This window comes from Benincasa hispida, chromosome 9 (genome assembly GCF_009727055.1).
Source record: "Benincasa hispida cultivar B227 chromosome 9, ASM972705v1, whole genome shotgun sequence".
Taxonomy (NCBI): Eukaryota; Viridiplantae; Streptophyta; class Magnoliopsida; order Cucurbitales; family Cucurbitaceae; genus Benincasa; species Benincasa hispida.
Window position 1 is genome coordinate 63,451,600 of NC_052357.1, and position 24,440 is coordinate 63,476,039.

Here is a 24,440-nt window from a genome sequence, read left to right on the forward strand (position 1 = left end):
ATTTGTCAACAGAGATGGTTTTTGAATCCCGGAGTTGATCGGACGAAAGTGGTCGTCCAAGTTGATCATCGAAGATGATTTTCATTGGAGATTGTAGTTGGAAGTGACTGTCAGAGCCCAAAGTTAGTCGCATGAAGATAGTATTAGAGTTTGTCGTCGAAGGTGGTTGTCGATGTTGGGGTTGATGCCCTAAAGTCTCGTGTCCTATAGTTTGTAAACAGTTTGTACGAACGCTTGTGTTGTTAATATATGATATTTACTTCACATCTTGTTGTTTTGCTCAGTTAATTGTTTTATTTGCTTTACCACAAATCAATAAACATAAAATCTCTGGTTATCTGTATGTGACTCAAGCATGTATGTGGTGACATACAAGTAGATCATGTCTTGAGTGATAACCAAAATAGTCTGATAACCAAAATGGTCTGTAGTATATAGATAAAGGAGGGAAACCTTATCCTGGTAACGCTACGGATACGGCCCGCTTTGTGGAATGGTCACAAGTGTTGTGACTTGCCATAGATGATCTGATCCTGATCATTCGTGTAAGGAACATGCAAGCGGGGGTGTCCTATACAAAGAGTTTGTATAAGACCTGACCACGAAGTGTTAACATCTCGTTATATAACACCGTTCATGACAGAGGACTTCACTTCACTAGGATGACCATAGGTAATATGACCTCAATCTTGAGTGAGTTGGGAACTTCTACCATTGAGGGCAGTCCTTTGATTTGTATGGGTGCGAGTGGCCAAGTCGCCGATTCAAACCTACCATTTTGAGGATACGTCTGATTTGGGAACTGGGAACTCAACTGCACAAGATGGAATTTACTCTTTCCCCGAGGCAGGGGTAAGTAGATAAATGGCTCCCTTAATGGCTGATTTCAGGGCTTGAACGATGTGGCGCCACACACCTTCTCTTGGCCTGAGAGGTGTTCACACATAGTTGGACTATGTTGTATTGTTCATTAGAGAAATTAGTGGTACTTAAGGAGTGAGATGTAACTACAGGGGAAAAACGGTAATTTGGCCCAGCTGTATTTATGAGCATCTGTGAAGGGTCATCGTACTCATTGGTTATATCCAATGGACACAAAAATATATCTGTGGTAAGAAGAGTTCAGTTGTCGGTCTTTAGTGGAATGCTTGACAGTTAATGGATGGTGGTTCTCGTGGCTAAAGAGTTTAATCAGCTATTCACAGACCATTGGTGCTTCGAGCCACGGGTCCATTAGGTCCCCTGGGTAGCTTGGATAAAGTCGAGAACCAGTGTTTTGGTTAATTTGAAATGTTCAAATTGACAAGAGAAAGTTCGATTATATATGATATAATTAGACTGGTTAATTATATATGATATAATTGGTTAAATGTATGAGATACATTATTTTGAAGGAAATTAGATATAAATATGATTTATATCAAGTAGAGGAGAAAATACTATAGCAGATATGTGATATCAAACTATAAGTTAAAAATATAATAGGATTATATTTATTAATTAATTAGTTGGTTAATTATATGATAATTAATCTAAAATTCACGTTCGGATGTGGGTTAGTGGGGAGTGTCAATTATTGTAACCGATGAATTAAAAGTTTTCATTTTGGTCAGTCGCCCGAAGAGAAAAAGAGAGCGCGCGTTGGTGAAAAGGAAACGATCGCTTAAAGAATCGAGAGCCTATGCGATAGTTGCCTCGCGCCTAAACGATCGTCCACCTCACACCTAAAGGATCGCACGCTATTCCCTACACGATCAGATAGCTTCTCTAAATGATCGTATAGTATGCCATTTTTGCTAAACGATCGTATACCATTTCCTAAACGATCGTTCAGTAAAACCTACACGATCGTGTAGCTTTTCCTAAACGATAAGCAGTTTGCTATGCGATAGCGTCTTTTTCCCTCCCATTTGCTTATCGCCTACACGATTCGTGTTTCCTCATTCCTCTACCAAATTCACCAAATACCACGCTTTGGGTTCTCACTCCGAGAATACCCAGGGCTCTTTTCTGGTGGTGTCTTCCCCACGGCATTCATGCTGTTGCAGTCAACGCTTCCCCTGGGCGTTGGTAGATCGCGTGGAGGTTTTCCGCTGCTTTAAGTGCTAAAATTTGAAGAACGTCTTCAACTGGTATGACACTCTGTCCCTTGTTATTTATTTTGTTCATAGCATGTCGATAATTAGTGTTTGTTTGCATAACTGTATGTTGAATGTATATTGTTGTATTTCGGTCACTGTGAGATCAGAGTGATCCAAACGCGCTCATGGAACTCTTCGATAAGAGTTCCTTCAGTCAAAACCTAGAGTTGGACGTTGGAGTTGTTTGCTCAAAGATGGTCATCGAAGGTGATTTTCATCATAGTTTGTAGTTGGATATGGTTGTTAGAGCTTATGAAGGTGGTTGTCAGAGTTCGTCATCAGAGTTTATTGTCGAAGCCAATTGGTCGTCGGAGTTGGGTCACCAGAGGTGATTTTCGGAGTCCATAATTGGTTATCGAGATTGGTCGCGCGAAGGTTGTTGGAGCTCAGAGTTGGTGGCCAGAGCTGTCATTAGAAGTGGTTGTCGGAGTTTGAATTTCATCATTGAAATCGGAATTATCATCGGAGGTAGTTGTTGGAGCCCAGAGTTGGTCGCTGGAGTTGTCATCGAAGGTGGTTGTCGTAGTTCGAAGTTAGTTCTTGGAGTGTGACAGTGGTCATTGTGTGGAGCTATTGAAAATATGAGAAGGGAGAGTTGAAATGAGTTGATAAAATATACCAACTCAACTTCACTAACATTTAAAGTTGGTGGGTCAAACAATGAGTTGTTATATTATACCGACATAACTCAACTCATGTTGTTAAACCAAACACCTCCTAGAGAGATTTACATATCCCACCTTGAAAATTTAAGGGTTGGAAAGGGAATACAAATATGAAAGCTCTTTACAAGATTTGTAAAAGTGAATAGAGTGATAGCTAAGACTATTCCTCATACATGTGCACTGTTGGCTTATTTGATATTGACATTAACAATTCACACCGAAATTGTCTAATATCTTTAAGTTTTCGGTCTAGTTCACATTTGGGCCCCATGTTTGAAAATGTTATATATTTAATCTTTAACTTTTGAGTTTGACCTTGATTTAATGTCTAAATTTCAAAATGATACAATTTTATCTTCGGAATTGAATTTAGTTTCCATTTGATCCTAAGTTTTAAGATTTAAATTCTCACTCAAGCCTTTGGCTTTAATATCTATTAATAAATTTAAAATAATTATAAAGTGAAATTGTATAATTAATTTTAATAGTAATGAAATAAATAATGAAACTTAATTAATTAATTATAATTCTTTTAAATTAATTTTAAAACAGTAATATCAATTATTGAAAATGGATATGTAATGAAAAATCAAAATTAAAATGGTATATTATCTTAAAATCTAGAAGCCAAATAATTGAAGCAAAACCCAAATATAGAAGTAAAATTATACCATTTTGAAACAATGTACTAGATTAAAGTCAAACTCAAAACCTATGAATTAAATGGATAACATTTTAAAAGTTAGGGTCAAATGATATATCTAAAAGGTTAAACAGTTGTTTTTATCCAATATTAAACCTTACTCAATAATAAGGCCGTCAAACTCAATAAAGATTTCAAGATCATAAATTATAGAAAAATTGGCACCGGAATATAGTTGTGATTTATGTAATCATTAGGTGTGTGACTAGAAAGAAATTTCCACATTATAAAAGGAAAAAATTTTACGAACAGAAAAATAGTAAAAAAATAAATAAATAAATATATATATATTGATACGTCTATCACATAGTATCAATGATAGATTTGCATTAATAATTAATTTTTATTATTGATAAATACTAATAGACTTCTATCAACTTTTATCAAAGAAGATTAAATTTTATTATTTTATATAAATAATTTTACCTATCTTTCTATTTTTGTAAATGCCAAGTATATCGACTAAACTATTGTGTTAGTCATGTTAAATAATTTATCCGCATGAAAGCCTACACCATAATCATTCTTTTCATTCCCTTCAAGTCAATCCCATTAATATCACAGTATGTACACATACTATAATTAATTTACTTTGTCATACCAGCAATATAGATTGGTTTGCCATTTGCATTAATTTGCGGTGTCGCCATCACTTCTCTTGTTGGTTGTTGTGTTCTTTAGAATCTGTATTAAATCATTAACAAGTGAATTAAAGGGTTCTTAAGCATGTTAAATTTAAGTCAAGATTATCCAGTAAATAACTTAAATCGAAATGGCGAAAGTAGTATAATTATCATTTGATCATGCAAAAAGTAACAGAAAGGAGAAATAATCTATGAAGTTTACATCATAAAATTAACCTTTACTATAACACAATTATCAATATGAGACATTGTAAGCAATAATAAGGATATTTTTATGAGTGATTTTGAAATGGTTAAAATAAAATTTTATCATTTTTAAATTCACTTCGAAATTAATCATTCAAAATCAATTTTGATGATATAACTTTTGTATTTAAAAGTAGCAATTAAATGTGTGGTTTACAATTTTGAAATCACTCTTAAGTAGAGATGTCCCAGGAATGCCATTTTCCATCCCCAGTCCCCATTTCATTTTTCCATCCCAAGGAATTCGTGGAAATAAGGTTTCGTGCTGATAATTTATTTTTTCCAGTTAGTTTTGTTTTTTTTTAAAAAAAAAACCCAATTAATTAAAATAACTAACGTGGGTAAATTTTAATTAAATAGTAAACTTTATTATTAATTTTTTTATTATGGTTAGTAAATTGTTTATTATGATTAATTTTATTTGGCCCAAAAAAACTAATAAACCTAGTAAGAAAGAAATATAAATCAAATTATTCACCTATCTAATCTAAATATAAATATTCAATTTAAACATATTTATTATCTTGACCAATAAACAATCAAACTTAAAATAATGTTTATATAATAATAATAATAATAACAACAACATAACGTTAAATATTATACTAAATAAACAAATAGAAGTTAATCGGGATGGGGAACGAGACGAGGGCGAAGATGGAGATGGAGAATATCCCTGTTCCTGTTTACCTCAGGGAGAATGTTTTGGTTATGGACATCTTTACTCCAAAGAGAGAGCATATATGGACAAATGTAGATACTGAGCTTGCAAATTTAATACTAAATCTTCATTCTCTAAAATACGTAAATATATACGAAGACAAGCTTGCAAATTTGATACAGAGTAAAAGATAAACAATTTTTTTTTTTTTTTTTCCCTTTTAAGAGTTTATGAAAGAGGGAGAACTTGAACCTGAAACTATAAAAAAAGTACCAATGTATTAGCTAACTTAGACTTAGTTTGACAGGAAGAGACAAATGACAGTTAGCTGAAAGACAAAGCCAACTAGAAATTCAGGTTACAAATAAAGTATTCCATTCATGTTTGACTATATATATCTATTAATATAAGTTTTTAAATTCCAAGTATTAAATGTTTATCATTAAAAAAAAATAAATTAATATTATAATTTCAAGTCCTTATTTGTTATCGTATTTACGATCTCGATATTTTTTTTTATAATGTTTACTATTTCCTACTCATCTCCACTTTCCCTCTTTGTTATAGAGTTCATTATTTCACACTAAAATAGTATGAATCCCACTTAAAGTATTATAACCTACCGACTACGATAACCACTAATTAATAATAACAACCTAGTATAATCTCTCTTTATTATAGAGTTCATTATTTCTAACTAAAATAATCTGAATCCCACTTAAAGTATTATAACCTACCGACTTCGATAACCAATGATTAATAATAACAACCTAGTATAATCTTGAACTAAATTCATTTTGGCACGAATCAAAGAAATAAATAACTTTGTTCTTTAACCTATATATAAGAAATTAGTGGGATGTACAAAAATAGATGCTATTTGAGATACAAGTATTTTTTTATCCAGAAAAACTTAGATACTCCCTTGATACATCTCAAATATAGTCCATAAAATACTGTCACATGACATTATTGTTTTAAAAAATATTTATTTTTTTCTAATTTCTTCATATATTTGTGATGAGAAAGAAAATGCAATGATGATGCTTAAAAGAGAGAGTGGTAGTGAGGGGGGTTAGTTTGACGTACATGTCTAAGCATCTGTCATTCTGTAACGTGGACAGCTTCTCTTCAAGCTCCGAGTTTCTTTTCTCCAAGTTTGTTGCTCCTTTACAAGTCGCTTAAATACACCTTTTTTCTTTCCCTTGCTTGCTGTGCTGAAACTCTGTTTCTTAACAATCTTTCAAGAGAAAGAGAGAGATGATTAACCAGTCACGAAAATGACATGCAGTACTCTCTCCACATACGTTACCACGGAAGAAATTTGCAATTGAAAGCTACTTCGGTCCCTGTTCTAGACCCACAAACCTTACCTCTTCAGCATCTTGCTTTCTTTCTCAGCCGCGCTTCGTCCTCTGCTCCTTACGCTATCTGACGCAGGCGCTTTACCTGACGCTGAAACGCCGACGGCGGAGGTGGAGTTGCCACAGATCTGCGGCACTCTGCTTATCTCCTCCTCATCACTCTCCGCTCCTATATCTTCGGTAAAGAAAGAAAGAAATTCTATAACGTAATTCTCCAGCAAACGAAACAAAAACAAGATGCTATTCCAGGCAATTTGTGATCGGTGATTATATGTACGGTTCCACGTCAACGAAATTTCACAAGCTTGAACACAGAAGGAAAATCGTAGAGGAGAAACTGTCAAATTGTTACGATTTTAGGTCAGAAGAATATGTTTCAATCGAATACACTACTTTATTTTAGGTCAGGAGAAACTGTCAAATTTGTGATCGGTGAAGAATATTTTTCGCCGTAGAAACAGAATAGTAAAACGAACAATGAATCAAATGAAATCTAATAAAACCACACTCATAGCCAGCCAGGTGATTTGATTTTCAAAATAAACTCGTCTCCGATCAATCAGAAAAACAAGAAAAACAACTACTCCAAACGATATCCGGTTACACTACTTCACGTCTAATCTTTCCGCGAGAGATCGTAAAGAAAACGAAAGGAATTAAAATCGAACCTTCTTTAACGTCAAGTTGAAAAGCGGAGCTCAACGATCTTTCACTGCTCGAGCGCAGACGAGCGGCGGCGGCGGCTCGTTCCTTCATTACGCCGGCGAACAATCAACACCGTAGAAATTGTTGTGCGAGAGAAAAATGAGACAGAAAACGTTGCTTGGAGAGAAATGGAAGACTGAGAAAAAGGCGGGATAAGTTAGGTAACAGTGCCTCTATAGGACAGCTAGTTGCTTTCGGTTGAATCCGGCCGTTCAATTAATTTTTCAATCTGACGGCTGATAGTGGATCAACGTGGACGAAGATGAGCTTTACAATTACAAAGTGAGATCGATCAAAGGCTGTAAAAATGGTAGCGTGGAGTATGTTGGAGCCGTACGATTAGGTACATTTTTTAGAATTGCAGATCCATATACGCAACATTGAAAAATATTAAAAAGAAGCACCCAAATTTTATTCGAATAAAAAATCGAAATTTTTAACACGACTACAGTACTTAATGCTCTTTTTCATGATCCATTTTTTTTAAATGGAATTATTATGGTAATAAATTGAGGTAATATAAAGAATTTTCACGATAGTACCATAATTTTTTCCAAATAATTCATTATGGTCGATATTCAAATTGAGTCTATAATTTCTATTCAATTTTTAAAATTTTCAGTTTTGAAAATAATAACTTAAACGATTATTTTCGTTATTCATCATCAACGTCGCATCATTCTAATACAAAAATCAATCGGTCTTTGTAATTTTTAGTATATGCTTGTGTTTTCTTTAAGTAAAATGTACATTCAAAAAGCACATTAGATTTATTTATGGAACTAACAATTTAGTTCATGAAATATAATAGGTAACAATTTAGTCTCCAAATTTTAGTGAATGATTTAGTTCTTGCACTTTGAAATTCATAATGATTTAGTACCTAACACAAAAAATATCATAAAAAACAAATGTCATATTTTTCGGGTAACCAGTTATTATTTATATTTTTTTAAAAAACATGATCTCAAATTAGTTTGTTGGTCTACACATAGATCTTTTTTAATAAATTATATAAACTTTTTCGCAATAGAGACTAAATCATTTTCAACTATGAAGTGCGCGAACTAGATTATTACTTATTAAAGTTTAAAGACTATCTTGTTACAAATCTGAAAGTAGATGAACTAAATGGTCTAACTAAAGTTTATAAAGTAAATTAGTATTTTTACAAATATTTGGGTCTCGTTTGATAACCATTTGGTTTTTTGTTATTGTTTTTTAAAATTAAGTATGTTTCATCCACATTTCATATAATAATTTACATCTTTCTAAGCACAATGGTTGAATTCTTAGCCAAATTCAAAAAGTAACAATAACTTTTTTAAAGCTACTTTTAGAGAGTTCTTAAAATTTGGCTTGATTTTTTAAACTATCAATGAAAAGTAGATGTGTACATAGTTTTAATTTTAAAAACAAAAAATAAAAAATAAAATGATTACTTAACGGGACTAAGAGATTTAAAATATTTTTTAATTTAAAATGCATATTTGTGTTGACATGTTAATATACATATTCATAATTGCATCACCTATCTATTAATTAATTGACAACAAAAATAAAGAACAAAGTAACAAAAATAATTATTTGATTTTATAGTCTTTTAAGTTTGTGAATTATAAACACCGCAATAAGTTCAATACCAAGAACTTTCAAATTTGAGAATATACACATATATGACGAGAAATTTAAATAAATGTGGGATTCAAACAAAAAATGTCAAATGTGAATATAAGGGGGAAAAAACAAACCAATGTTAAATATGACTTGAAATTTGTTTGAGATTGATGTAATTTTTAAAATAATCGATCGAAACGGTGTTTTTGTGAAATTAATTTTTATTATAAAGTATATGAGTGATTGGTAAATTTCAACTTTATGCTCGAATAACTTGGTTACATGTGTTTGGTAGATAAATACAAAATTGTCGTGATAATAACTAAAATGGAGTTAATATTATGTTTTAATTTATAATTATTGAAGTCATGCTTTATAACTATTTTAGTTTTTTAAAATTAAGCTTATACATACCTTTTTGTCACTAAATCTTTTTTTTTTTTATATCTATTTTTTATCCATGACTCAGAAACCACATCAAAATTAAAAAAACTATTTTTTTTTTAAAGACTTGTTTTTGTTTTTAGAGTTCGACTAAGAATGTGACTTTTATACTTAGAATTGATACAAACCATGGTGAGAAAATGAGAGGAAATAAGTATAATTTTCAAAAACAAAAAATTAAAAACGAAATGGTTAAAAGATGAGAAATAGATAATTGTTTAAAATAGATATATATAATAAATTTTAATCTTAATTGATAAATTTAAAAATGAAATTTTATTAAATATTACATATGCTTTTGGAGTATCTAAAAGCTAGTAAATAACTTATTTTAGAAAAATGCATGAAATAAGATTACGTTTATGAGTGATTTTAGTGATTTGATCATAATTTATTTTACCAGATAAAAAATGGTTATGATTTTGTTTAAGGACTTCTCTTTCTCCCAAAATCAATTCTAAATGATCTAATGTGACCCTTTTTGTATTATAGCATCCCTCAAATAAACTACCATTTTGGTTATTACTTATTAGATGTATAGTGCAAAAAATATAGGAAAAACAATTTTTTTACCGATGAACTCATTGTATCAATTTTCATCATAAAATTTTAATTTTGCGAATGTATCGTAATATTTATCATGTTTTCCTACTTGAAATTCAACGAATAATTTTAACAAAAAGTAGTTTTAACTAAAAAAAAAAAGTCAAGCACAAAATTAAACTCGACGAATGCACATAATCACGGTTTAATAAATGTTACTACAGAACTTCAAATTCTTCTTATTTAAAGATTCACTAACATTATACTTAAAAAAAATGTTTTATATTCATTAACAACTAATATTTCTCTTAAGGTTAAAAGTTCAATTTGTTATCCAACATTATTCTAACAAAACACACATTATATTAAGGCATAGTTTGATTAAATTGAAAGTCTTATGATAAAATTTGATATATCTTGCCAAATTCAAAATAAAACTCGATATAAATATGCTGGTTGAGACAAATTACATGCATCATACTACTTTGGTAAAATTATTTGGTGTCATCGATAAAGTAGGACCTACTAATTTATTATAATAGATAAGTATGATTTTTTTTTAAAAAAAAAATATGTAAACATCGTCCTACAAAGTATTTGGCTTCTTTTGACATTTTGGGAATATGTGTGACGATGAGTGAGCATCCAAAATTAATTGATAGACATGACATGTAAAATGGTAATAAAATGTTCTATATTTTCAATTTATATATACTAGTATTTTACTACGAGCAAGTGCACGTGTGTCTCAAAATATATATTTTGTAAAAATAATCTCATAAAATGTTTTCTAATAAATTTATTTTGAAATAGTTATGATTCATTTTATATGTTCTTATAATATATTACTATTTAATTATTATTAAATTGCTAATTTTAGTTCATAGAAATATTTTTATTATTTAAATTTCAAGTAAAAATTAATATTTATAATAATATACCTTTTTATTTAAACTACAATATGATATATATATATATATATATTCACTTTATTTTCTTTTATAGTAAGACATTATATTTTATTTAATAAATCACTATATATTATAAAATCAATAAAAGTATTGATGATCCCCTAAGTATCATTCAAAAATACAATTCAGCCGAAGCAGAAATTGCTAAGGTTGAAGATCGTCTAAAAAATTGGATTATTCCTAAGTTGGATCCAAAATTGATCTATAAGATCAACAACTTCAATTTCTCTCAAACTGACGTCATTGTCATCAATGAGAAAAATCTCACAATGAAGGATGAGTTTACCGAAATCAACCTTCTTTTAAGAGAATCTATAGAGTAAGCCATAGATAGATTCAAATATTTACACATCGGATGTGTTCAAGTGGCCCTTAAACCGCTATTCAGAGAAGGATTAGACGTTCCAGTCTATCTTGCCCTCAGAGATAAGAGGCATATTCGATTCTCACACTTTATTCTAGGAGTCGTTCAATCTAACCTTGAAAGAGGACCAGTTTACTTCACATGCAAACCGAGATTTACTGTTTCCCTTTAAGACACAAATCTCTGAGATGCCCTCAACCTCGATGTCTATTCTCAAAGCCTCGAATTAAAAGATGGATCCCTCCCGTTTGCCATCTGTTATCGTGTATATTTCAAGCTAATGCATACAAATGTATTGCTGAGAGCTTTAGGAATATCTCCTAAAGGAAGCACTATGCTTATGGGAGTCAATATATAGAAATCCTCTATGACTGTCCCAAAGCTTCTACAATGGAGTGAACTCACACAAAATCCAGTTTGGAGAATTCTAGGAGCGAATACTCCTGTTACAAAAAAAAATGAGAATGCTACGATCACAGAACATCCTAACGGGGATGTTGAAGTTCAGTTCTATTCAGAACCAAGATATCCCAGGATTCAAGAAATTATGAATAGTAGGTCAAGTATTTCTTCCGAAACACGGCCAACTAGTCACACTTCCAGATCTATCCCCCAGATCTAGGTCAATGAGAATGCCCATAGATTTTGAAAGACCGATTCCAGACAATCAGTATGAAAGGAACGAAGGTTCTTTGTCTCCTACTCAATCCGACATGGAAAGGAGATCAGAACCAATTTACAATCAAATTAATGTACTATCGACTTATGAGACTCTTGAGCAAAGATATAAGTGAAAGTACAATCAACATATAGATCTCTATATATCTCAACCAAAAGAGACCAGAAGAGCTTTCATTTTGAAAGGAGATTTCTTCAAAAGAATGAAAGAAAGAGATGAAGTGGCAGAATGTCGTTGTTTCACTTTCAAACAAAGCCCCACTTGGATTACGACCAGTGGAAAAGAGATAGTTGTAGACTATCCGCCTGAGGAAGAATCCTATTTTTCTCACCCGGTCATCCCAGCCATTAAGATGGTATCCTCTCCGTACAAAACCATTGATGAAGAGAAAGTCTCGAAAGTTGGAGTACGAAAAATAAAAAAACATCCAACATCAATTGAATTACTCAAACAAAATGCTAACGACCCTCTCTCAGACAATTGAGAAAATAAAGGATAAAAAAGCTACCCCAAGTTCAAGCCTTAAGGGCATACCAAAGATTGATCCAAACGGACCAATCTTCCAACCAAATACCTTTCCCATTGGAGATCTAAAAGGCAAAGAGGAACTTCTAGCTGAGATCAATAAGAAATTGTCAGTATTCAAGATTGACAAAGGAGAAGCAGACTCTTTAAAGAAGACCGGAGTCTCCAAAGTTGTTAATATGATAAAAAGTCCAAAGGGACTTCTGCATCTTATACAAAAATCCTTCCTATTGTCTCTTATAGCACAGAAATGAAGAATCATTATGCAAAACCCTCTCCTCCAGATCTAGAATGGGATGATTTTCGTCTAGATCAAAAGAATTATGATGGAACCTCTGTTATAAGCTGGAACATTAACGAATGTTCCGATCAGCAAATGATGAATATTTTCCAAGAAATGTTTCTAGCTGCTACCGCCTATAGCATTAGAAAAATTGTTTTAAGCACCGCTCACATTCTGATTTCAGGATTGACAGGAAATTTGAGGAGCCGGTGGCATAATCAACTTTCTGAACAGGAAAGGCAGACTATCCTAACTGCCACAAAGACAGTTACGGTAAAGCAAGAAGGAAATCTAGGAGCAAGAATTGCCCTAATGGAGATAATGCAAAATGAACCAGATATGGTTAACTCATTGATATACACTACAATGAAACACTTTGTAGGACGAATATTCATCTACAGTAATCAAGCTACTGAAACACTTCTCAAGATGTGTTGTAGAAAGATGAGTGATTTCAAATGGTACAAGGATGTTTTTATGGCGCGACTTTATAACCTTACGTCCTGCGGAGATGAAATCTGGAAACGAAAATTTGTAGAAGGATTACCTCCTTATATTGTCGAAAATTTTTATCAGAAGATGTCTGAGATCTTCGAAGGAAATCAAATCAACTGGAACTCTCCACCTACGGAGACATTACCAGTAACATTCAAGCACTATGCTTTGTAAAGACAACAAACATAATCAAAGAATCATCAAATATGCAAATTATCGAAAGGAATTAGGGACTTTCTGCAAACAATACGATGTTGAACAAGATTTACCGCCTTAAAAAACAAAGAAGAAATCTTTTAAGAAATCCTACAGCAAAAGACGACGAACGAAAGACAAAGAAAAATCCCAAAAGAGGAAATACTACAATAGAAACAAGAAGTATTCCAAAAAGAAAGGAACCACTTGTTTCCGTTGCAACAAATAGAGTCACTATGCTAATAAATGCCCCTTGATAAGAAAAATCAATAGCCTAGAGATTGACAATGACCTAAAACAATCTATTCTCTTTGCCATCCGTTCTGAAGATGAAATTTCTATTTCAGAAGAATCATCTTCCAAGAGACTAATCAATGAAGTTATTGAAGATTCCTCCTCTGAAGGATATTCTTCCGATTCCTCTCAACTTTCAGAAGAGGTTGTCCCTTGCACGGGATGTGTCAATGTTTTAACAAAAGACCAGAAACACCGACTTGATCTAATAGAAGAGCTTCCTAATGAAATATCTCAGAAAACGGTCTTCCTAAAACTTCGAATGTCTCTAGAAGGCCAAAATACGAAGCCTCAAGTCTTGGAGCCAATTCAATATTCCTTTCAAGAAATACTTAATCGGGTCAATAATGAGTCATTCCAAGAACCCTTACTTCCACATGGAAGTCAAAAAACTAAAAAAGGAAGTCGCCATCAATAAGTAACAACTGTCGATCCTGGAAAATGCATTCAGTGATTTCCAATAGCAATCAGCAAAAGCGATTACCCCAGAAGAAACTTCAGGAGTCCAAAGTGATGATATAGAGAGAATCAACTATATCAATAAAGTCTACAATAAAAAATGGTCATCTAAGGTCACCATTAAGGTCTAGGATTTCAAGTTTGAAGCAGTTGCCTTACTGGATTTTGGAGCAGACCAAAACGTCATCCAAGAAGGATTAATAACCTCAAGGTATTTTGAAAAAAATAATGGACATTCTAAGAGGAGCCAACAATCAGAGACTTCAAATTAGTTATAAGTGGCAAAAGCGCATATTTGCAAAGGAGATGTGTGTTTTGTTAACACATTTCTTTTAGTCAAAGACCTATCGGAGGAAGTTATTTTGGGCACACCCTTCCTTACTCAATTATACCCTTTTCATGTTTCTGAGAAAGGATTATCATCTCAGAAATTTGGAAAAATAATAACTTTTGAGTTCTATCATTCGATAACTCCTAAGTACATTTCAAATATTGAAGAAGAAATCCAGTAGTTTATCAATAGGATTTCTAAGAAAGATAAGCAAATTGAGTTCCTTCAAGATGACATTCAGAATAAGAAGGTTGCTGACCAAATTGCTACCTTTGGTCCAGAAGAAATCTAGTATCTGCTAAAGAAAATTGAAGTTGAAATTTGTTCGGACATCCCAAATGCCTTCTGGGCCCGCAAAAAGCATATAGTTGAGCTCTCATATGTCGATGGATTTGATGAAGCCCAAATTCCCACTAAGGCCAGGCCTATTCAAATGTCAAAAGATCTAATCAAAATCTGTAAGGCAGAAATTGATGAGCTCCTTCGAAAAGGGCTTATTAGCCCATAAAAAAGCCCATGGTCATGTGCGACATTTTACATCAATAATCAAGCCGAGAAGGAACAAAGAGTTTCGAGATTGGTAATCAACTATAAACCCCTTAACAAAATGGATTAGGTATCCCATTCCTAATCAACAAGATTTATTAAAAAGAATAACCTTAGCCAAGGTTTTCTCAAAGTTCGATATGAAATCTGGATTTTGGCAACTCCAAGTATCTGCAAAGGACAGATATAAAACTACCTTCAACATCCCATTCGGACAATACCAATGGAACGTCATGCCATTTGGATTAAAAAATGCTCCTTTAGAATTTCAAAATGTCATGAATGACATATTCAACAAATATCAAGAGTTCACTATCGTCTATATAGATGATGTCTTGATATTCTCAAATACAATTGAACAACACTTTAAGCACTTGCAAGTGTTCTTCAACATTATTAAGACAAATGGTCTTGTGATGTCTTTACCAAAGATCAAAAGATCAAATTGTTTCAAACGAAAATTAGATTTCTTGGTTACGACATTAATCAAGGAATAATCAAACCAATCCAAAGATCGTTAGATTTCATGGATAAGTTTCCAGACACTATTCAAGACAAGACACAGCTCTAACACTTTTTTGGATGTGTAAATTATATTGGAGACTTTATCAAAAACCTTCGTACCATCTGTCTCCCTCTTTATGAAAGATTGAAAAAGAACCCAAAACCATGAACGGACGAGCATACTCGAGTAGTCCAATCAATAAAAGCTTTAGCAAAAGACATCTCATGCTTATCGCTAATGGATGAAAAAACTTATCCAATTGTGAAAACTGATACATCTGACATTGGTTACAGCGACATTCTCAAACAAGGAATTAACGGAAGAGAAACAGTAGTCCGTTATTATTCTGGAGTATGGAATAATGCTCAAAAGAACTATTCCACAGTAAAAAAGAGATTCTCACAATAGTAAATTTCATTCAAAAGTTCCAAGGAGATCTTATCAACAAAGATTTTCTGGTGCGAACGGATTCAAAGGCCAGTAAATTCATCTTTGGAAAGGATGTGAAGAATCTAGTTTCAAAGCAAATCTTTGCAAGATGGCAGACAATCTTATCTTGCTTTGATTTCAAAATTGAGCCTATAAAAGGCATGAAAAACTTTCTTGCGGATTATTTAAGTAGAGAACGCCTCTCAAGGGAACAACCTCCTAAAAAATATCTCCCTAAAAAACCCCTAAAAGCTCATGGAACCTCCCGGCCGTCCTCGGCCACCAAGGCGGCCTTCGTGATGCAGAGCGTTCAGGCTAGCCCTTCCAAGGCTAGTATTTCAAAGGGCAAACAACCCATCTCTCAATCTTCTGCAGCATCTCCCATGAGTGCAGACAATTATGCCATGGACACCGACTTTGAAGTCGTGTCTAAAAGGCGTCAAGGCAGTGTCTAAAAGGCGCTTTCAAGATAGTCAGGATCCTTAAGTCTGCCTCCTCAACCTTCAACAACACTGTTATGTCCTTCAGGAGCAAACAACTCAAATAAGAGACACATGAGGCCATCTTTAAATTTAATTCCCTAAAACCCATCAACATTTTCCCAAGTGGTAAAGTCAAAAGTTTTCCAACCGAGGCCACCAATTTCAGGATATTTCACTAAAACAACAATGGTCGATCTAACGATCGAGCCAGACTTTGACGAACCATCCATTCAAGAAGTCTATTCTCAAGTATTCCCGCACGGATTCAACTATCTTCCCGAAGATGTATAAAAAACAAGAACTTTCTACGAATTCATCTTGGTGGTCACCAAATCCGTGGAAATTACTCATGTTCTGGATCGTTCCAATCATTCAAAAATTGTATACTCAAATTGAGAATATTCAAAGTGCTAACTCCATCCTATTGGAATCAAGGGATGTTTGTAGCAAAGAAATTCTCAAAACCCTTTAAACCTCAAACATATACATACCGTGACTACATGCGAGCATGGTATGATATTTTTTGGTTTCAAGCATACAACCATTCTTGGTTTGTGACATTTTATAAGTAAGCTTACAAAATGCACTTTCCAAATTGTTTCAATCATGGTGGAACTATTTTGGACTATCAGAAGAAATCTTCCCAATAGAAGTCCAAAGGTCTTATCACCATTTTCAAAATAGCATCTATGCATCTCCTCTTTCAAAGACATTTAGATTTTCATTATATTTTCAAATTTCGTGGATCTTTTGTTGGAATTTCCAACTAGAACCATATGGAAATTTTAAAGCCTTAAGCAAAGCACTAAGGATCAAGACTACTCTCACCTAGAAGCGTCAAAGCTAAAAGATTGGTTCAAAGTCAATGTTCATCTACAAAATCTATCTCGTCAAGAAGATGAACAATTTCCTTTGACGAAAAATTCAATCACGAGTTCTCTCGCTGGAGTAGGATCACACGTTGATTTTACTTCAGTTCTCAATACAGTCGTCAGGCAGTTATCAAACCATGACGAAACTCAAGAAGATGCAAACTCTTCTGCATCTGTAAATAATGAAGTCGAAGATGGCGAAGATGATTATGACCCCTTCGCCGATTACAACATCAATGACCCATTTTTAGACTCACAACCAAACTAGTCTAAAAAATGGTGACTCAAATATTTGTTTAAATTTAAAATTATGTAAATTATTTAAATTGCTTTTGTACAAAGGTGTGTAATTAGTCTGCAATTATTATCGCCGTTCAAAAGAACCTACATTTGAGGCAGAGATGATGGAGATAGTATGTTTCTGAAGTGGATTAACCACCCACCGACCACATCGGTTAGCTGAAGATTGGAAAGCTCGGACAGATCACCGTGAGAGAAATGACTATAATATCCCATTAACTCATAAGGATTACGTTGGGCAATCAAAGTAGGCGAGGTAGCCGAAAGAGTAAGTCCCTGGATCACAATCTCAAAAGAGTTGATATGGTAGATATATTCAATAGTCGTTCCAATCAAGGTCATTCAGGAGAAACTGGGTGACATCATCAATAGCTATCAATTGAAGATCTTATCAAGCATGCTTGAAGATAATGCAGACATATCCCATTTATCTATCTTTATTGCTTTATTATTGCTTTGTGCTTTATTGTTTTATTATTACTTTTCCCATTATGATGAGATAAGGTCAAGTGGGGGTCTTGTCCCACCGACAAATCTTATCGTAATCTTATCTTTTTCAAAAAGAAAAAAGATTCCAAAAGGATAAAATGCCAGTCAGGGGTCCTGTCCTGTCAACCACCTTTGGAATTTTTCGATTATGTAATCTTTATTTATTGGGACACGTGTCAAAACCTTATCGGAATTACTAGTAGGCGGAGGCCTAATAACAATTCTATAAGTAGCACTCGATCTCGACCTTATTAATTATCCTTATCAAATGCTTTAATAATTCCACAACCACGAATCCTTATTCATGAAATTAATATTTAAATCATATTTAAATATTAATTTATTTTTCAATTTCGTTTAATTCCATAATTAAACGTGCAATTATATCACATATATTGAACGTTTCAAATTAACTCATCACGCTATTCTAAGACTTATTTCATTTGTCTCGCTAATAGGGGACTAATGGAACTACAGATCATGGGCTCCAACGATCCGAGATTAATTGGCTAAATTAACCCTCATTTATTAACTACGGGGTCACCCCACTAAAGTCCAGTAGTTGCACTCCCTCACTATAGATATATCGTGTCTACTCGATATAACCATGATTAGTAAGTTAACCCTTCACAGGTTGTTTGTAGTAACGGATGAATCAATAGCTATTTTTTGTTCGTAGTAATAGATGAATCAATAGTTGTTTTACTCCCGAAGTCAGCACTTAAGGGAACAACCTCTCTATTATCCCTAAAGTCGAGTATGAGTGAATTCCATCTTGCACCTTATGTCCCTAGCTATCTACCCGGTCTTACCCTGAAATCGGAGGCTTATTGAGCCAACCTTTACCTATGCAAATTTAAAGATAATCGTGAATAAACAGGAGTTCATAGTTAGCTTAGGATTAAGATTAAGTTACATAGATCATCGCTTTGAAATAGTCAGTCTTAAGAGTAACTTATTTCTTGGTCTGATCTTATGTAAACTCATTGCATAGGACGCCCCCACTCTTCATGTCTCCACATAAACGAATTAGGATCACTTCGTTTGTAGCACTTTACAACGATTGTAACAACTACAAAGTAGATTGCATCCAATAATGTTATCAGAATAAGGTACCCAACCTTATTCGAATACTATAGACCATTTTGACTATTTACTGAACTTGATCCACTCTTATGCCTCTACATAAAGTTCAAGTATTCATACAATAGTCACGAATCTTTAAGTTTATTGGATTTAATCTTAACAAGTGCAATTTATATATTCAATAACACCTTTATTGAAATTAGAATATGTTTCTTGTTTACAAACTACAGGTTTTAAGACATAAAACTCAATACCATTTTAGATAAAAATAATAATATATTAATTATGAAAAAACAATTACGAAAATAAACCAATAAAATTCAAGATCCTAACTATACACATTCCTCAAAATTGATAAACCATTGATTTTAATTTTTTTTAATTTTTTTCACCAAATATTTAAATAAAAATATTTTGAATATAGAAGACCCAAATAAAAAGACAATTACAAAAGAAAAAGAAAACCTTAGGTAGATAAGCACTTTTATTCGAATTTATCAAAGTGGAGGTACATCATTTAAATCTAGCAACATCTTTAATGCTTTGAAGATTGAAGAGACTTGTAGAATAATGCATAGAGAGAAAAAAAAAAAAGAAAGATTAAAATTTTAGGTGTTGGTGGAGAATGGTGATAAAAAAAAACTCATTTTTATAATACAAAACCTTTTGAATTCTAAAACTATTAAATTTTTATTTTTGAATTAAATTAATGAATAAAAATAAATTAGGAGAACTTTAATATACTTATTATTGACAATTAATAATTAATTACTACATTGATAACAAATAATTAATTATGTATATACTATTTATAACTAATCTTTAATTGCATCTTTTATGAATAAGTAAATTAAGGAAAGGATAAAAGTGATCATTTTTTTCCCCTGTGATCCTCACTTTTTAATATATTATAAATTATAGATTATAGATATAGATAAACATGACTAAACCAACCCAAAATACATACTTTAGATTGAAAAGTTAGGTTCACATCTTTCACCCAATATTATTGAGCTCAAATAATATATATATATATAAAGTTTAGATCATATTTCCTTTAAAAAAATCTAGTTATATTAATTAGAAAGTTTAAATTCTCTTTTCTTTTTAAATTTTTTTGTTGATGATAAATTTACTTAACAACATGAATCGTTTTTCTTTTATTTGAAAAAGTGGTCATTTCAAGCAAATTTTGCTTAACATATGAAAAAATAGTTTTGTTTTTGTGGTAGATCATATGAATGAAATTTACAAGTAGAAAAAGATGCCCAAAACTAAAAGAGATTGTTGGTTTTTTTTTTCCCTCTTCTTTTTTTATATTCGTAGTACTCATACCAATTTATGTATCTAATCTCATAGAACAACCCATCTGACTCTATAACATTTGGATGAAAGAAACTCCTAGAATATTAAATCTTAAATAGGTGGTAGATTGAATCCAACATCTCTTAGTTCTTTATTGAATTCAATGCCCTTTATTTACCATTAGACCAACCTATAATAGTTAAGACCGGATTGAAAAGTTGTTGGTTCCATTCAATCCATAAATTTTAAAAGTTACATTTATAAAACAATTAATTTAATAACCAAACTGACTTACAAGTACAAATATGAGTATAATAACAAAAATATACTCCTCTGTCATTAATAATGAAATGTCTTATAGAAATCCTTCCCCGAAATTCTCAGTTAATAGTATCAACTAATCAGAATAACACCTAGATATACGATTTTAAAAATATAATTATCAATTAATCACTTGAATATCTAATAGGGTAAAAGTAGCCAATTAGTGACTTCTAGTTCTCGCATAACCCAAAAAAGAAAAGGACTGTTCAATGTGACTATCTCGCATTTAGAATTCGAACTTTTCTCTGATCCATGCTAGGCATTCAAACAAAAGCCAACCTTTCACACACACTGCCAATGAAAGAATGAAATCTATAATACATTCATCTTTTCCCCATCTCGTTGAGTAATAGAAGAACACAAATGAAGTAATATATTCGAAATGAGTGCTAAATCAATAAAGAGAGCTAACCGTTAAGGCGTTTGATAGATGAAGAAGTTCAAACAGATTTAGGAGCAGACCGATCATACGACATGCGTTGATCAGGAACCCCATCTTCGACTCGCTTATCTTCAAACCATTTCACTATTCTTTTGCGAGGCAGATTCGTCACTTGGATGAGACTACTAATCATCGCGTTCTGTATTGATTGTTCAAAGATGAAAAAGTTAGATAACACCTGCAAAGTAACATACAACTTAATGTATTAATCTAAATAGAACTCGACCTATAACTATCTTGAAGATCGATAGTTTGATCCTCCATCCCACCCCACTCCTGCAATTGTTGGGTTCGAAATAATATGCTACAGAATGCAAAATTTTCACTACTGTTAAATTATACCCTCATAACCTATGTTTTTGTAAAATTATGATATTTTTTGAAGCAAAGTAGAGGATACAAAACAAGCCATAAGTTTAAGCAAGGCAGGAAATATTCATGACCACACACAAAAAGAATAAGTTTAATGAGAAGGCCAAAGATCTTCAAGCTAAGGCTGGGATGAGGCATTTGTCCCTAGGACTTGATTAGTGTTCATTATCATGCTCTTCAACTTGTAGACCATTTAGTATTTCCAATAGACTTCTTAAAACATTTTTAAGAAGTCAATCCAAACCAGCTTTTAGAGTTGAGTTAATTGATTTCATGCATCCACACACGTACAATATATCAAAGATACAAATGTAACCATTGGTTGGTTTCTAGTGTGTCCTAACAACATTAATGATATCCTTGCATCCCTTTGGGTGAGTTATCCTTTTGATGGTTCTAAAAAGATGATTTGGATAGCCATTACGCATGCATTCTTTTGCACTCTTTGGGGGTGACTGCCGTTTGTTTAGAGATTCTTTCTCGTCCTCCGATTGCTTTATGGATTCGATGTTGTCTACCGCTTTCTATTGGTGCAAAACTAAGCACCTCGTTGCTCATTTTCGTCTATCTTATCTTTGCTCGTTTCAACGGTTTATATATTGTAATCACATATAGGTGTGGGAGTTTCTCCTATTTCATTTATCAATGAAATGTTTCTTATCAAAAAAAAAAAAAAAAAATGTAAGTCGTTTTCAAACATTACTATCCAGCTAGAATCTCAGGATATTTCGATATTTGATAATCATGTTCATTCAACAAAACTTTTTGAAGGCAATGTTGGAGCTCTACCAAGAGATCTAACACAAGATTCAAAATTCCTTTATTCTTTTACTGGATTTCCTATACTTACATTGGGCCGCTTTGTTCTTCGATAAACTCTTTCAAGAGTTTCAATCTGAACCTTCTTCAGTCTCTTTTGAGCAACCCAGCTCCGTTGCATAACATGAACAGGCACCTTCACCCCTTCCGTCTCTTCTGCAGTGTCTACTACTATGGGTTCTTCATCAGTAGTTTGTAATGTCTTAGTTTCTTTAATTGATGGTTTAGGAGTGTCTGGAAGAGTAGCACTCAACATTAGAAGACTAGATGGTGGTTCGCGAAGCAAATCGAGAACAAGAGCCCTATCAAGACAAAGCTCAGCAGCAAGACTCTTGATCTATAAAGTAAAGAATGCATTAGCCGTCAGCAAGATAGACTTGCAAAGTAAACACTGCATTAGCATTTAGGAAGACTCTTCGTCAGTAAAGTTAACACTACGTTGAGTACACGAGACTTTTTATATGGATGAACTAAAAAGTCATGTGGAGATGATATTTGACTAGTTTAACAAAATAAGTTTTTCTAAATCGAACGTGTTTTTTATTCTGGGGCTCGCTCCCTTTTTCATCTTGCTCTCACTTCCTATGTTCCCTTCTCTTGCTCTCGCTCACGCTCCCCACTTTTCCCTTCCCTCTCTATTTGACTATTTTGTTCTCACTCTTGCTCCCTATTTTCCCTCACTTTTAGCTCCCTATTTGATGCTAAAAGGCTCGGTATGCTAAAATCTCATTTAGGTATCAGTCATTCAGTCTATTGTCAAAGTATTGATATAATGATAATAAATCTACCTCATCAGCTTAAGTTTTTGGGTCAGTCAGTGATTTAAAACAGTATCAAAGTCGATGAAGCCCAAACAAACATTCAATCCAAAAACAAAAATTGAGATCCGATCCAAAAACAGTAAATTCAAGGAAGCACCATCTTAAAAGGGGGCATATTGAAGATCCCATGTTAGAAAAATGGAGGAACCTAACTATCTTAATAAAATACATGAGTCTCACCAAAATGAAAATGCAGGTGACTTGACACCATGTTATCTAATATCAGTCAAAATATTCAAAATGCGCCTTATTCCAAACCGAACTGATTCAAAAAGTTTTTGTGTTTTCTAGTTTCCAAATCAGTCGCAACGAAAACCACAGGTGAATTATATTGCATAAAAGGCTGAAGGATTGAGAAACTCACGCTAGTTTTACGGCGGCCTTTCTTCAAAGCCGAGGCTAGTCATCGAAGTTGCCAGTTCTTAAGTTTTACAGGCATTTCCTCTTCTTCAGTATCCTTGAAAACTTCTTCATCTCCTTCTTCTCCTTCTTCTTATTCTTCATCATCATCAACATCGATGCCAAGTGCTAACCCTAGCTCGCGCTCTAGTCTGGCAAGGTCCTCTTCGCTAAACTCATCCTCTTCACCGTCATCCATGGAAGGCGCGTCATTTTTGAGATCTTCTTCCAATTGTCTAAACAACAACTCAAGAGCATCCTCCTCTACCTCCTCCTCCTCGTCCCTAGCTTCTTTCGGAATCAAATTTCTCTGCAAAAGATAGAGTAGAATAACAAAACTTGAAGTTTAGGATAAGCTTAATTCCACGCTCATGCCAGTGCAAGACAAACAATTCAAAATAAGATCACTAAGCTTTATAGAACTCTACCTTCTTCTTCTTCTTCGAAGACGATGAAGACGAACTGACTGATGAATTTTGGTTCCGACGGCGAGCAAATGTAAGCGATAGAGTGTGACGAACCGGAGGAAGACGCAGAAGACTAGAATAGGATGGAAAGGGCCGGCGAGAGAAGAAGCTATCTCGGCCAGAAATCGACGGCGAACCTGGAAGAGCTTCCGGTGCCTTCACCGGCGCTGAAAGAAACATCGGCCGATTTATGTCGACAGACACCGCGTTCGATTTCGACCAATATCAAACGGCAAGATGATAAACCTTCCGGTTCTCTTCGAAACGACGCAGTTTACTAACACATACGGATATTTTATTTTATTTTCCTATTTGGTGGACCTATATTTCGAAATGGGTAAATTTTACAGATATATATATCTAATTAAAATATTTTAAAAATAAATAAAAATAATTTGCCACATATAACAACATAAGACAATTGAGTGAAATACATAAATATAGGGCTCTCCA

At 33.1% G+C, this 24,440-nt stretch overlaps 2 pseudogenes; both read right to left on the minus strand.

The window, feature by feature from the left end:
* Positions 1 to 4,011: 4,011 nt before the first annotated feature.
* LOC120085325 lies at positions 4,012 to 7,259 on the minus strand (annotated as a pseudogene).
* Positions 7,260 to 20,768: 13,509 nt separating this feature from the next.
* LOC120085030 lies at positions 20,769 to 24,296 on the minus strand (annotated as a pseudogene).
* Positions 24,297 to 24,440: the final 144 nt, after the last annotated feature.